The 16266-nt window shown below is 38.1% G+C and overlaps 1 protein-coding gene across 1 annotated transcript in view; it reads right to left on the bottom strand.

Annotated features, from left to right (window-relative positions):
* The window catches only part of LOC127554589 (sodium channel protein type 9 subunit alpha), a 193673-nt gene extending 191715 nt beyond the window's left edge, over positions 1–1958 (bottom strand). The window contains exon 1 of the mRNA XM_051986236.1: positions 1702–1958. The gene's annotated coding sequence lies outside the window, so the exon portion shown is untranslated. The remainder of the gene's footprint in view (positions 1–1701) is intronic.
* Between the last annotated feature and the right edge of the window lie 14308 nt (positions 1959–16266).

Below are 16266 nucleotides of genomic sequence, written 5' to 3'. Positions count from 1 at the left end.
TGGCTTGCTGTGGTACCCATTAAGTGAAGTAATACCAGACAGAGGTTGCAGGACATTATATTTCCCCATAAAGTCACTAGCTAAGTGATTAAGCTTGAGGATTTCATTCCTACAAAAGGAGTGATAAAGATCTTTACCATGTCAAATCGGTCGTTGCAAACAGGAATGAGATAGCTCTATGTGTGTGTATGTACTCAAATGCACATCACATGGAATATGAAATTTGGCCTACCATTGTTCTTTTCTTATGGGTAAATGGTACTTGCAGTTTCAGCATTATGGGTAGCTCACTGCATCAAGATCAAATGTCACTCTACAACTAATCAATGGAAATGTTTTAAAAATTCTGCTTACCAGAATTTCTAGGAAAATGAATCATAGCTTAAGAAAGACTTGGAAATCATGAATTAGAGGTGATGATAGGAATATTTCTAGTTACAATTCTATAATGCTTTTTTCTTTATATATAAAATAATAGCTTTAATAAAATTTTTTGTAGGAACAGCATCCAAAAATGTAAAGACAATTTGGAAGAAGAGGAAGAATATAACTTGTTTATAAGAGAGCAGATGCATATTTAAGGTGTTATAATCAAAATAATGATTTAAAAGAGGCAATATAATTTAGTGGGAAGAATACAGACTTTGGAATCAGAGAAGCTGGATTCCAATTCTGCCTGTCACTTAATGTCTGTGTAACTTGATTTTTTCATCTGTTAAAAGGAGAGTATTGGACTATATGACCTGAGAGGTTCTTTCCATTGCCAACTCTATGATCCTCTAGCAACTGAGATCAAATGAGGAAATATACATAAATCTTGAGCACAATATAAATGTCAGATATTATAGGTAGCTAAACTTTTTTATCTTTACTTAAAATACTATGCTCAGTTTATGTTTACTCTTTTGAAAATTAAATCCAAAACTTTCTTGTTAAAATGCATAGAAATGAGGTAGAATTTACTTATTTTAAAACAATCTAATAAAGCCATATGAATAATAACCAGGTCATATATTTTATATTTCAATAACTCAGCCTTTAACCTCTATTATTTTTAACTAATGCCAAATTGTCTCTCCATCTAAATAGTGCTTTGGGAGGAAGATCCATGAAAAGTAAAAAGAAAAATATTTTCAACTGGAAGTTTATCCATTAATAAAATAATAATATATTTTCTTGATGAAGGAATAATTGATTTATAGAAGCCTTGCTTTTATGTCGATGCTAATAATCATTTTTAGTACCCCTTTTGCATCTTCCAAAGGAAAACCAGCTATATAGATGTGGCGTGTCCTAACTTTCCAGATGAAAAATGAAAAAGAAATAAACAATAAATAGTCTTCTTAACCTGGGTACTGAAAATGAATCTAAACCACCCCATATTAAGCAATTTTCTCACTGGCCTTTATTCCTCTCTAGATGAATTGAAATCCTTTCACTAAACAGAGGCACTTGTAGCGCGCAACAGGCAAAGGTCTCGAAATGCAGTCGCTTCTGCTTTTCTTCTATTTCTAGAGCCTTCTCAAACGCCGACACCCCTCCCTCCTCTTTCCCATCGCCGAACTTCTTCACCATAATGAACACAGTGAAATATGATAGTGAAAAGACTAACAGGTGAAAGAAAACGCGGCAGAGATGGCAACAGCTAGCCCTCACCCCACCCAGTAACAGAAAAGCAAGGGGAGGGGGGGAAGCACTTACTTGCTAGCATGCCTGTGTGTTGCTATGCCCACCACCTCCACCTGAAAGAGTCTGACCCGTGTAGAGATCCGGGTTTCCTTAACTCTTTCCTCCTCTGTCCCTCTTGCCTCACTGTTTCCTCTTATTCTCTTGCTCTCTTTTTCCGAGCTCCTGTTGCTCAGCAGGCGACTAAGCTTGAGAGCAGCTCTCCTAGCTGCCGATACCCCAACCCACCACCGGAGCACCTGCACACTGCTGGGCTCTTGCGAATTGGAAACAAAAACAGCAGCCTCAGTACCAGAGAGAGCAGCCACAGAGGCTGAGCCACGCCTTCTCAGACACGCCCCAGTGGTTGTAAGACCCCGCCCTTCGGAGGGCAGTCACTGGCTTTTCTCTTCTACTCCATCCACCTCATCCTCCACCTCCTCTTTATCCTCCTCCCTATCCTCCTCCCTTACCTAATCTCCTTCACCACACACAGATATACTCACGCCCACACAACATACACCCTTTATCACCGGAGCCCCCTCCCTTTCCTAGCAGGCTCTCTGGGCGGTGGCCATGAGAATGCTGCTGCAGCAACATCTGCTCTGCCTTGCGGCATAAGGAAAGAGATGGATGCAGGGAGTTGGACCTCTGCTTCTACAGTCACAAGCATCCTTCTCTCTCTCTCCCCTTATCCTGAGTAATTTGCAACTCTAGAGGACTGATGAATCTTTCTTCCCAGCCGAATCTGTTCTTATTTCCAGAAACTATTGAGCTGCTTGGTGCAGATTCATGCCGAGGCAAAAGAGATATTCGGAGGCCAGTGAGCGGAAAAAAGTCTTGAAAAAAGCAAATATGGAAGGGTGTGTGTGTGTGTGTGTATGTGTGTGTATGTGTGTGTGTGTGTTTGTGTGTTTGTGTGTGTGTGTTTGAAAATGGGCTGTTTCTTGGTGCCAGAGGTAAATGTAGTGTCTTGATTCCAGAAACATTTTTCTTTCCTTAGGTGTTTGATGAGGTGTTTAAGGGACTCTTGGGGAAACCTGTTGTCAGGACTAGTGGCACTGTGAAGATGGAAGGCAGGTGTTGGAAATTCCGTTCAACTGGTTTATATTTCAAGCTTTCTTTTAAATGGGCTTGCTGGGAAATGGTGGGTACTTAGAGGAAATCAGAAGGACGTTTTGTTTGTTTTTTCCCCCCTTAGCTTCTAAATTATAGAAATCGAGCCCCTCTGGTCCAATAACCTACTTGTAAAAATGTAGAAACTAAGACCAAGAGGAGGGGAGTGATTAGTAGAAGACATCATTAGATAGGGTATTCAGATAGAGATTCAGAGTAGGGACTTGATACTAGGTTCAATTCTCCTTCCACTGAAGAATGCCGTTGTGACATTGCATGGGCTGTAGATTTTCTTTGGAGAATAAATACATTACAGAGAAGAGGGCTGTAGGGGAAAACCTTTATTAAATTAGTTTCCATTCATTTTTTTCCTCATATTTGGTTCCCTATTTTGTTTTCTTTAATTTTTTTTCAGTGATGAAAGACTTAAAAAAGGAGCTTCTCTGCCTTTGAGAATTCCTTCTTGTTGTTTTTGCTGCTTGTGAAGGGATTTGATTTTCTTTTGAATAAATCCAGGTTTGCTGAGATTTCCTGCCTAGGAAAAAACACATCTAAAAGGGAAGGTGGCAAAGAGATATAAATTACCCTCATTAAATAGCATATTTTTATGGCCTTTATTTCATCCATTCCGTTCATCCAGTCCAGTATTGTAAAAAGTGAGATGGTGAGTAGGATGGGAATACTTAAAAGGAAAGAAATAGGACATCTGATTTCTTCCTGTAAGATTTTAAATTGTAGAAGGAAGGTATCAGGTATGAAGATAAAAGAGAAAAAACAGAGTTGGGCTACCTTTTCTAAAAGATCCTAGGAAGGTTTTATGTACAATAGATTAAAATGCCTACTTAAGGAGAAAAATGATTCATGAGATGGAGTTAAAGGAGAGGCCAATTTTTGAATCATTGATTTGCACACCACAGCAAATCATTTTAGTTTACAAATGTGTGTGCTCCATAGGAAAATATCCCTGTGGGCCACATATTGACTTAGTTTTAAAATGAAGTGTTATCTATATTTCATTGTGTTTTTTTTATTTTGTTAAATATATCCCAATCTGATTTCAGATACACTCATGAGTATTGTACTGAATGTAGTCAGGAGGCAGCATGTTTGAGGAACCTCTTTCCATGATTGAAAAGCTGTAATTGTGAGGAAATAACTCCTTAGGATTAACTGAAATCTGCTTCCCCATAACTTCTAGACATTTATTCTATCTAATTCCAGTCTGATATAATAAGTGTAATGAGTCTTCCAAATGATGGCCTTCAAAAAGCTCACAATTATGATATTATCTCTAAACTTTGACTTCTTCAGACTAATCATGATTATTTCCTTGTATAGCATGGTGTCTGAGCCCTCTCAGTATCCATCCTTTTGCTTTTCCATGCTCATTTAAAATTGTTCTTTAAAAACTTCCTATACTATGTCAGATGCTATCTGTGCAAAACATACCACAATAGAACTATTGTCTCTTTTTTCCTGTATTCTATACTTTTTCTACTAATAAAGAATAAGATAATGCTAGGTTTTTTGGCTACCAAATTTGGATGCACACTGGATTTGTAATACGTGTGATTTTTAGATCCTTTTCAAATAAATTATCTATTAACTATGAATCCTCCATCATATATTAATGAAATTGATTTTTATAAAATCCAACATAAATTTATTCCTTTTCAATTTTCATCAATAGATTTGAACCCTTGGATATATAGATTTGTTTAGTTCTCCTTTTCTATTATATAATAGTGGCCAATGTGCCAGTTTTGTACTATCCATAACTTACATGCCATTTATGTCTTCTAGCAAGTAATTGATAAAAATTACTAATAAAAAAAGAAAAAAAGAGCTTTCTTCAATCTTTAAAGGATGAGGTCCAAGTTTTATTATTCTTCGTACGTGATGACAAGTTTATCTCTTCCTCTTCAACTTAATTTTACTTATCTTTCATTCGTTTGTGGGAGGATAGAGAGCTATGGAGACAGGAGGAAGAAGAGTCTAGATGTGATCTCATTAGCTTAAGGTACTTCTGTTGTGGAAACTCCCTCTACCAGTATCAAAAGATAATTGATTCATAATTTATCATTTTATAAAATTGGGGCATTGTGAGAATGAGGGATGCCCTAATGAAGCTCAGCAGAGATCATACTTCAAAGTCCCTTGATATTTGTACAATTTGTAAATTTTAAAAAGATATGATATTTTCCTTAGAGACAAGAGGGCAATATCATTGAGAAGAAAAAGTTCAAACTTGCTTTATGGGAAATGGAGAGAAGGAATCTGGATTTCCCAAAAGCCAATTCATAATAAAAACTTCTAAAATGATTACATTATGTTCCTGATGTTTGGTGTTTTAAAAAGAAAGTTGTAAGAACAGACTCAACTTTGTTCAATGACTTGATTATTAATATTGAATGAGGCATGACATAGAAATACTTATGTTTCCTGAAAGTATTTTTCACAGTCAATGAAAAGATTTAATTGTAGAATTCCTTAAAAATGAGGAGGTTCACAACATACTTCTGGTTGCAGATGCCATTGTCATTAAATTTAACCCTAAACTGCAAAGGCAACAAAATGAGATCCAGTTGCACACACAAGTTCAACTTTAAATTAATCACACACACACACACACATACACACACACACACCCCAAAGTTAATGGGCAATACCTTTTGTCTGGGCTATGATATGAAGCTTGATAGACAACCTTGGGTTGGCCCATGCATAAAACTATAGCATGACTGTAAGAAATGAAAGAATAGAATATTGAATTGTTGAAGGCCACAGATAGTGGGGGAAATCTGGGTGAGGTATAAGACCCCTCAGTCCAGAGGGAACCTGCTGATAATGTGTGGTGTGGCTCCCCATCCTCCCTAAGGGCTCTCAGCCTTCCTGGGAAGTCAGGAGGCAGTGACAACCTGTGTTGTAGTTGAAGCAGGATGATATCAAGTGGCAAAGAGTCATCTACATACAATAGCAAGTTGCTTATGTGGCCTCACATGCACACATTCCTAGTGTTGTTTTGGCTATATAAGGGTATTAGGATATATAAGGGTGAGAATATGGAATAAATGGACTCCATGTTTTGACCATCCATGTGCATCTTGCCTCATCAATCCTCTTCTAAGACCAAGGACTCAGGCTGGTTACTGAGATCCTCCAGAGAGCTAGTCTGGATACAACATTGAACTCAAATTAAAAATTGAGATGACATCTGGATGCAAATTAAAGGAACATATAGAAAATAAGATAATAATTGAGGATGTGGTTAAGTGAAGAGGATTTTTCATCAAATAAACAATATTTCAGTTTGTACAAAGTTCACAGTATTGTTTCTACTAGATGAGTTTAAAAGTGAGTCTTAAAACTTAGTGGAGAATGACTTACCACTAGAAGCTCCTCAGAAGAATATCACTTTTTTATTCCATCAGCATCTTGGTTATATTTTGTAAAATGGAAGAATATTAAATTGGGAGACAATCAATCAACCAGCACAGCCAGACAATGGATTAAGTTCTAAGGAAAGAAATAAAAAGTGAAAACAATCCCTGCCCTGATGATTATCTGTAAGAAATATACATAAAACATGTAAAGAAACCTTAGAGGGGAAGAGAATAGTACCTTGGGGAATCAGAAAAGTTATCTTCTAAGAGGTGGTATATGTATGATCTCAGTTTGCCAGGGATTCTAAGAGGTGAATGTTAAGATATAGAGCACCCCAGGTAAGGCGCACAACCATATAAAAGCACAGAGATCAGAGATGAAATATCCACACAGGGGTCCTCAAACTTTTTAAATAGAGGGCCATTTCTCTGTCCCTCAGACTGTTGGAGGGCCAGTCTATAGTAAAAACAAAAAACTTTGTTTTGTGGGCCTTTAAATAAAGAAACTTCATAGCCCTGGGTGAGGGGGATAAAGGTCCTCAGCTGCTGCATCTGGCCTGCCAGCCGTAGTTTGAGGACCCTTGATAGAGGAATAGCATATAGATCAATATAGCTGGACCATACAGGGCAAAGACAGAATTAACATGTAAGAAGATTAGAAAGATAAGAAGTGTGTGGAAAAACTTGAAATGCCAAACAAAAGAACTGATATCTAAACTAAGAGGTAAAAAGATACTAGAGTTAATTAATAAAGGGAATGACATGGTTATACCTTTGATTTATGAATAATTCTCTGGTAGCTGTGAAGAGGATGGATTTCAAAAGGAAAATAAAGCAGAGAAGTTAATTAGGAGAACAATAGCAATAATCCAGGTAATCCACAAATTAATTCTGAAGCTTTCCTTGAGATTCAATCCACTAGCACAGACCTATCCATAGTTTTTAACTTTTGTGTATATTATCACTCTGCTTTGATTTAATTTTAAGTGTCTCAAATCCACCTTAAATTGCTATTTGTACTTACAAATTAAAATGAATTAAAATTAATATTGTTTTGAAAAATTCATTATGTGGAAATATGGTTAGAAGAATTGCACATGTTTCACCTATATTGGATTACTTGCTATCTAGGAGACATGGGAGGGGAGAAGGGAAGGAGAAAAATTTGAAACATAAGGGTTTTTACAAGGATGAATGTTGAAAATTATCTGTGTATGTATTTTGAAAAATAAAAAGCTATTATTATAATAATTTCATTATATTTATTGAGATAACTGAAAATATATTATAGCAAAATCAGAATTTATATTCAGTGCTCTAATACAAAATCGAAAGCATTTTTGTGGAACTCCAATAGAATTCATCTGAATTTGAATGTATGAGTCAATTTAAAAAAATAGATATACAAAGAGAGATTTTAAGAATGGAACAAATGAAGACAACATAAAATCCATAAATGGAATTTACTGTGATATTAATCAATCAGTCAATGAGAGAGAGAGAGAAGAGAGAGAGAGAGAGAGCGAGAGCACATCCAGAAGAAACAACAGAAGGAAGGCACTAGAATTAGGAGAGATTGGGAAAGACTTCCTAAAGAAAGTATGATTGTAGCTGAGATTTGAATTGTGTAGGACAGGTGTAAGATCCCCTTTCCCAAATTAACTAATCAGAGACATCTTCAGATTCAAAGAGAAAGTAGTCCCTGCAGAGAAAGGCACAGCACACCCAGGAGATATCCTAGCTCCCAACATGTGCTTGATCTGATCAGCAGGAAGTAGAACACTCGATTAAATAGGAAAAGACCCAGGCCTTTTCACTGGATAGTGTCCACTTCCGGTGGGTCACATCACTTCCTGTAACTTCACTAACTTCCTGAATTCCAGAGTTCAAGTCCTCATCTTTTGGCTCTTGGAATAGAGGACATGTGACTTAGTCTCAAACTGAGAAAACTTCATCCAATTAGTCCCAGTCATGAGGAAGCTAGGAAGCAGAGAAAAGGAGAAAGATCATGCTAACCATGAGGAAAAACCAGAGTGCCCAGAATTGAAAGCATAGGCAACAAGATCAATGACAACAACAGTATGGTGCTGAAGGGTTGTTCTGGATTCTAATGAGCTGCTTTCTGGTTTTCTGCAGCAAGCAGCTATTCCTGGCTCTTGTCTAGGCAAGCAGGGTGGTGATTCCCTATAACCTCCAAAATTTGAACCTTAGTAAAACATTGTTTTTCCTTTGAAGGAAGAATTAAGGTAAAGTTCATAGTATATGCTCTTGATTTAATTTAATTCAGGAAACACATTAAGCAAACATCCGGCATAGCCCATCCTAGTTGTGATGACATGCAGCTGTCTATCCCTGATTCTCCTCAACTCCTTATACCTCATAATACTCTTTTAAATTCTCTTCTAAGTCCATATATGGCTAAGACAACTCAAAGCCAAAAGCGGACTACCAATAACTGTGACACCCTGGTCAGTTGTGTAGATAGACCTTAACAATTGCCAAAGAAAAAGGTGTATGTTGGGGAGGATGGGAGGATGGGGAGAGCTAGGACTCCTGTGGCTGCTGCTGGCCTCTATGCTGAGGAAGTTCCTTAGAGATCCTTCACTCCAAATCCAGTGGTGAACTTTTCTATTTTAACATGTTGCCTTCCCTGGGAGAGTGTTAGAATAAAAACATTTCATTAACTAGAATAAAGTAAATGATTATTCTATGCAGTTCAATAAACATTTATTATATGCATATTTCATGGAGATCAGTATTCCAGGCACAGAAATAAAATACTGCCAGGGGGAAAAATATATCATATGGCTTTGAATTACAGGCAAAGGAATTTGAAGAATCCAGTAACCACTGGAAGTATTTCAGCAGATATTTAAATTCAGATCTTGCAGTTTAAGAAGTTCCATTTTTGTTTATTTCTTGAATGGAACACTGTCTAGCACATAATATGCACTTAATAAATGTTTGTTTATTAACTAACTCACCTTTGTATTAGAAAGATCAATTTGGCCCCAATGTGAAGGATTCAAATCAGGGGCCCTCAAACTTTTTAAATAGGGGGCCAGTTCACTATCCCTCAGACTGTTAGAGGGCCAGACTATAGTAAAAACAAAAACTAAGAACAAATTCCTATGCACACTGCATACATCTTATTTTGAAGTGAAGAAACAAAATGGGAACAAATACAATATTTAAAATGAAGTAAAGTTAAATCAACAAACTTACCAGGATTTCAATGGGAACTATGGGTCTGCTTTTGACTAATGAGATAGTCAATGTCTGGTTCCATATTTGTCACTGCTAGTCGTAAAAAGTGATGCAAGTGTGCATCTGTTAGTCTTGATCTGTTTGGAGATTTCAAATGTTTCATTCTAGAAAAAGTCTGTTCACTGACATAAGTGCTGCCAAAGATGGTTGACATTTTGAGTGCACAGTTCCTGAGATGAGGATATGTCTCAGAGGGGAGAGAGGCATAGAAATTATGAAGGCTGCTTGACTTGAATGCATCTTTCAGAGAGTCACAATTCTGCAGTTCAGCCAGTTCCATTTGGTAAATTGTATCCACATGTTCAATGTTAATAGAAAATGGGTTACAGAAAAGCTGTATGTCCTGTTCATGGAGATGAAGCTCTGTAAATCTAAATTGGAACTCCTTTTGAAATTTTTCCAGTGAATCCACATGTTTTGTTGGGGAATGCAATCAGCGGTTTTTCCGCTAACAGATTTTGAGTTGTGGGGAGATGGCAGAAGTTTTCCTTCTTCACCTGTTTGATGAGGAGGCCTAATTTTACTTCAAATGCTTTGACATGTGATTGCATATCACAGATGAGCTTCCCCTTTCCTTGAAGGTGCATATTGAAATTGTTGAGTAGCTCTGTTACATCTGTCAGAAAGGCCAGGTGTCATTTCCATTCTGCATCATTGAGCTCTGGTACTTCTTTGTTTTTTGAAAGCAGAAAAGTTGTAATCTGTGGAAGTAAGTCATAGAAACGTTTCAAAACTCCCTCGACTCAGCCAATGGACTTCTGTGTGATATAGAAGAACATCTTCATATTCAACATTTAACTCAGACAGAAATTTCTGAAATTGTCTGTGATTTAGTGCATTAGCTCTAATGAAGTGAACAGAAGATACCACAATTTTCATAACAGAATCCTACTTCAGTGATTTACTACACAGTGCTTGTTGGTGGATGAGGCAGTGTATGACTATTGGATGAGAATGTTTATGTTTGTCCATCTCTTGGTTAATGCGAGCAATTACTCCTTTCTTAGACCCCACCATGCTAGGAGTACCATCAGTTATCATGCTGGCTAGTTTAGCTGAGTCCAGCTCCAAATCATTCATAGTTTAGCAAACCTTTTCATAGATATCCACTCCTGTAGTTTTTTCCTTTGATGCTTTGCAGTGCAGCAAGCTCTTCTATGACTTCAAAATCATTTGTCCCACAAATAAAAATTAGCAGTTGTGCAGAATCATGAACATCATTGTTTTCATTGAGTGCCAAGGAAAAATATGAAATTTTTTTTATGGAGTTTTGCAGATGCTGATGCAGATTGTCTCCCATTTCTTCAATCCTCCGTGTAATTGTAGGTCCTGAAAGACTCACTGTACTAAATAAATCAGCCTTCTCTGGACACATCTCTTTGGCAACAGAAAGAAGGCATTCTTTAACAAATTCTCCCTCCATGAATGGTCTGCCAGTGCATGCTATTAGCTTGGCAACTTGAAAACTGGCTTAAAATGATGAAATATTTATCTGTTTCTGCTTCACAAAAGTATTTTCCTGAGTTGTCAATGTAATTTTCAGTTTTAATATTTTATCGTTTCTCACTTCTCCAACCAAACAATCTGAGTTTCATAGTGTCAACGCAAATTATATTCTTTGAACACAGACACTATATTCTGTATATCAGACATACAGCTCTTTCCTTGTACTGCATGAAAAAGTAATCAAAAGTTCACTGTTCTTTGAATATCCTACACTCTGAGTCATTTTTTTTCTTGATATCATTATTTCCTAGGGATTTCAAATTGCTATTAGTAAAATACCAATATATATATATATATACATACATACATACAATGCTACAAAAACAATATACCAGCAATAACTTTGTCCATACAGAGATATACAGACTGCAATGCCCAACTTCCTCCAAGCTGCCTCTGTGCTGTGATGCCTCTGTTTCCTGTACTCTCTCTCCTGCTCTTTGCACTCCCGCTTCCAACCTTCACTGCTGCAGTGAATTCCCCCTGCAGCAGCCGTGACATGCACAGCATGTACTGTACATCCCCTGCGCCTGTCTGTTGTGTTGGCTGCCATTACTGTACAAGGCCACGGGCTGTCAGTTCTCTGTCTTCTGCATCTCTCTCCTTTCCCCACACCACACACCCCAGCCTGGGAACTCACCTTACCTCGGTATTGCCTGACACTCTTATCTCCTCTGCCTCAGCCCAGTGCTGTAAGTGTGCATTCTTAACGCAAGTTTAGGTACAACATCACTTCTGGTCTTATTTTGCCATAACTTGGCGGGCTGCATGAACATCCTCAGTGGGCCGCATCTGGCCCATGGGCCATAGTTTGAGGACCCCTGATTCAGAGCAGAAGAGGCTATTTTAATAATCTATGAAGATAGTTAATAAGAGCCTGCTTTGCAACAAAGAGGAAAATGTTTTGATATGGGAAAGAAATTTTCCACATAGCTACCAAAATGCAATTTATAAAGTACTTGGCACTACATGAATTGTCAAATTGCCCCTCTATTTATGAAGTTTTGGTTATAATGCCTATAAGGCTGAGAACTACATATTAAAAATATCACTACATTTCTTCTTGATGTGAACTTTATAAAACCACATATGGAATTCTAATCAACTTTAAAGATCTTCCTAATAAAGAAATTAAAAAGTAAATTATGTTGATTGATAGAGGAATAGAGAGATAAATCAATCACTAACCTAGTGCTAGTTTTCCTCTTTCTTCCCTTAACCCAAGAACCCAAGTTATTCCCTTAACTCCCAAGAAGCTCCCATGGCTTTCTTGCCTGTAGGATTCAACCCAAGCTCTTCTGTTTAGCATTTAAAACCCCTTCCCAACTGCTTTCAGCTGATCTTTATAGGTTTTTTTTTTTAAACAAATTACTCTCTTTTATAAGCTCTATATTCCATGCAAATTGGCCTATTTGCTGCATCTTATCTTCCACATCCTATTACACATCTCTGAGCCTTTGCCTAAAATATCCCAAGTCTTTTATACCTGGAAAATACTATAAGTTTCCTTCAAGAATTAGTTGAATTTCTACACTCTGTTAAGTCCATAAAGATTTTGCTACTAGAAATTAGTTTGCACATTTTTTTTTTGTATTTACTTATTTAGGTATAGAGTTATTGTTCTTCTCCTCCCCTTCCACTGTCTGTCCCTCTGCCTCTCATTGAATTTAACTTTCTTAAGAGCAAAAACGGTAATGGGCTGAGGCTTGAGTTGATGCACTGAGGTCCCAAGCACATGAGGCTAAATAATAATTGGACCATACTCTATTAATATTGCTTGGAGGAAGAATGACCCCTGCCCACTCTTTGTGTAAGTCCTGACATGTTGTATGGGAAATGACGTAGGGGCAATTTTGGTGGGTGGAGGCATAGGGGCAGGAAGAGAGGCTGAGAGAGACTGCTGGCTGGATTCCTATTGTGACTGCTCACATTGCTAATCCCCCTTCCCCTCCATAGGGAATAAAGTTCAAACATTTTCCCTTAACTTGAATTCCTGACTCTGGCTGATTTTAAAATATGTGGTCATCACAATTGGTGCCCAAGCATGGGAACCAAGGACTCTACTTTCACTGAAGGAGTCTCCGATGACCAGGAACTTAGGTGAGTATTGTAATAGACAAACAGGGAACTTATTTTCTTAAAGACTAAACTAGTAACCTTTTTTGGTTGAAATGGGACAGATGTTAGCTAAAGATTCTCCATCCCTACCACCAATCTTCCCACCCCTACCCAGGAGTGGTGCTATAGAAAGCATGCTTAAGCTGATAGAAGGACAAGAGCATACAGATAGCTAGACTTCTGGGTACATTAAAATGCACCTCCCTGTGAGTCTTAGAGGAAGAGTAAATCTCTCCAGATAATTGGACATTAATTGGGCAATAGCTCTCTGCATATTACAATGAAAAAGACCCTCATTCAATTTCCATCGAGGCATTCTATGTATACAATATAATACAGTTGGCCTTAAAGAATCCTATGATTTAAAGAAAAAAGAAAAAAAAAGCTCTAGGAATAGCCAAATGGGGAAGCCTGAGATAAAGGAAGAAGACAATGAACAGATTAATGACCATATCCCCACAGGGTATGGAGACTTAACTCACTTAAGGGTGTGGTGACTTTCCACCCCAGAAGGCAGCTTCAGCCTCACCTAAGGAGCAGGTAATTGACTCCCCTCCATCAACTCCACCCTCCGGAATAGAGGGAGGAGGAGTAGTGGGGAGGGGGGCAGTGACAGCACTAGCACCTTCTCCTCTCCCCCCCCCCCCAACATCCAGCTGCCTATGACTAGATTGCAAAAGGGACTAATTAAAGCCAAGGTGGAAAGAAGAGATGTAACTGAGCTCCAAACTCACATTTTTCCTTTGATTCAACAGTTTAAGTGGAAAATGTGTTCCTTCTGATATAGAAATCCTCAAAGACCTGAAAAAGGCTTGCACTCTTTATGGGGCTACATCAGCTTATGTTAAGATGTTATTACAGAATTTGGCTTTTGAAATCTTAACCCCTAATGACTGGAAATCTATAGCAAAGATATGCCTAGAATCTGGACAAAACTGTGGCTTTCTGAATATAGTGAGCTCTATAGGATACAAGCCCAACAAAGTAGTCAAAGTGGAGTTCATGCTACAATCACCTGTGACCTACTAATAAGTGTAGGTTCTATACAGACGTTGCAGTACAGATTAATTATTCCATAGAAGCATATGAGCAAATTTCTGCTAATGCTATCAAAGCATGAGCTTCTCTCCACAATAAAAACGACAAGAGTGAGGCCTTCACAAAAATAACACATGGGCCAAATTAACCCTTTGCTGACTTTGTGGGACGTTTGCAGACAGCTACAACAAGAACTAATGGTGAAAATGCAGTAACAGACATTTTGATAAGGCAATTTGCTAAGGAAAATGCTAATGAGGTTTGTAGAAGAATTATACTAGGACTGGGCAAGGATACTCCTTCAGAGGAGCTCATAAGATGCTGTGCCACAGTGGGCACAGATGCCTTTTGTAGTGAGGCTATGATGCAGACTTTCCAAGATCCCAACATCGGAAGACAGAATCCCTTCTGGCAAGGGACTTCCAGAGAGACTTGTCAATGCTTTCAATGTGGTAAAGAAGGGCATCTGAAAGCTCAATGTTGGTATAGAGACAGAATGAGAAAACAGGGTGGGAGACCAAGAACCAAGACCCCATGTCTAAAATGCAACAGAGTCTTCCATTGGGCCTCAGATTCAGGGAAATGGGCCCCAGGCAAAAAACACTTGGGGCATGATGGCAGCCAATGGTGCACCTAGAGAGTTCCTAGAAGTCCTGTACCCAGACATGACCAATCAGCCAGAAAGCCATATGATGGGAGAAAGGGATTACACAATCAATCAGGCAGGAAGCAACCTGATGGGAGAAAGGGATTACAATTGGAGAGAATAGAGCTGTGTGCAGCTGGGACAATTGAGAGGTGAAATCTGTTCTTCTCCAGTCTATGTATCCCTTGCCTCTAGGCACAGTAGGCTTGACCATTTCACCTCCTGGGAGTATGTACAAAACAGTGTTCATCCATACATTGATGTGGGAAACTGGAGAATGTGCAAATAATATCCCAGTCACTAATACAGGTAGACAATGTGTGACTTATCAACCAGGAGAAGTAGTAGCATCAGGTTTACTGATATAGACTCCTAATAGGCAATCAGGAGATAGTTGCCCAGATTCTGACTCCAAGCAACAGAATTCTGGAATATTCCGGAGAGCAGCTGTGACAGCTGATCATCTTATTCTCATTATCTATATAAATGGCATACCATTAAAAGGACTGGTAGACACTGGTGCAGATAGTACAGTCATTAGAGGTGTCAATTGGCCCAGTCACTGGCCAAAGATTAAAGCAGACACCTACATGTCTGGCATAGGAGGATCAATAGAAGCTAAAGTTAATGCTACCACTTTGAGATGGACTTTTGAATGCAAAACAGGCGTTTTTACTCCTTTTTTACTTGAAAAAATCCCCATCAATCTGTGGGGAAGAGACATCTTACAACAACAAGGATTACAAATGAGTATTTTGGTTTTGTAGGCAGGGCTGCTGTTGAAGGCCTGCCAACACTCTCACCTATTCCTATCCAATGGAAACCTGATACACCAGTGTGAATAGAACAGTGGTCCCTAGGTAGCAATAAAATTCAGGCCTTATTAGAGATAATACAGGAGCAACTTGACAAAGGACACTTACTTAAATCCTTCTCTAAGACCTTGGAATTCCCCTGTATTTGTTGTAAAAAAGAAATCTGGAAAATGGAGGGTGTTGACTGATTTAAGAAAGGTAAATAAACAGATGGAAACTATGGGAACTCTTCAGTCTGGACTTCTATCTCTTACTCAATTGCCTAGAGAATGGCCTCTTTGGGTTATACACATTAAGGATTGTTTCTATTCTATCCCTCTAGATAAGGAGGATATGAAAAGATTTGCCTTTTCAGTGCCCAGCATTAACTTAGCTGAGCCTTATAAAAGATATGAATGGACAGTTTTGCCACAGGGAATGAAAATCAGCCCTGCTATGTGTCAAATGTATGTTGCTGCTGCTCTTGCTCCAATAAGAAAAGCATTTCCAAAAATTATGCTATTACATTATATGGATGATATATTGGGATGTGCACCTGAGGAACTAATGTTAGAAGCATGTCTACAAAAGACCATAGAAACACTAAGAAATTACAAATTGTACATAGCTCCAGAAAAAAAAAAATTCAATGATATGCTCCTTTTCAATATTTAGGATATGAAGTATACCCTAAGGTGCTTAAAGTACAAAAACTGTCCTTAAGAACAGAGAA

Source organism: Antechinus flavipes, chromosome 3, assembly GCF_016432865.1.
Source record: "Antechinus flavipes isolate AdamAnt ecotype Samford, QLD, Australia chromosome 3, AdamAnt_v2, whole genome shotgun sequence".
NCBI classification, from domain to species: Eukaryota; Metazoa; Chordata; class Mammalia; order Dasyuromorphia; family Dasyuridae; genus Antechinus; species Antechinus flavipes.
The sequence above is the reverse complement of the archived record's forward strand: the minus strand, read 5'-3'. Positions and strand labels throughout refer to the sequence as shown.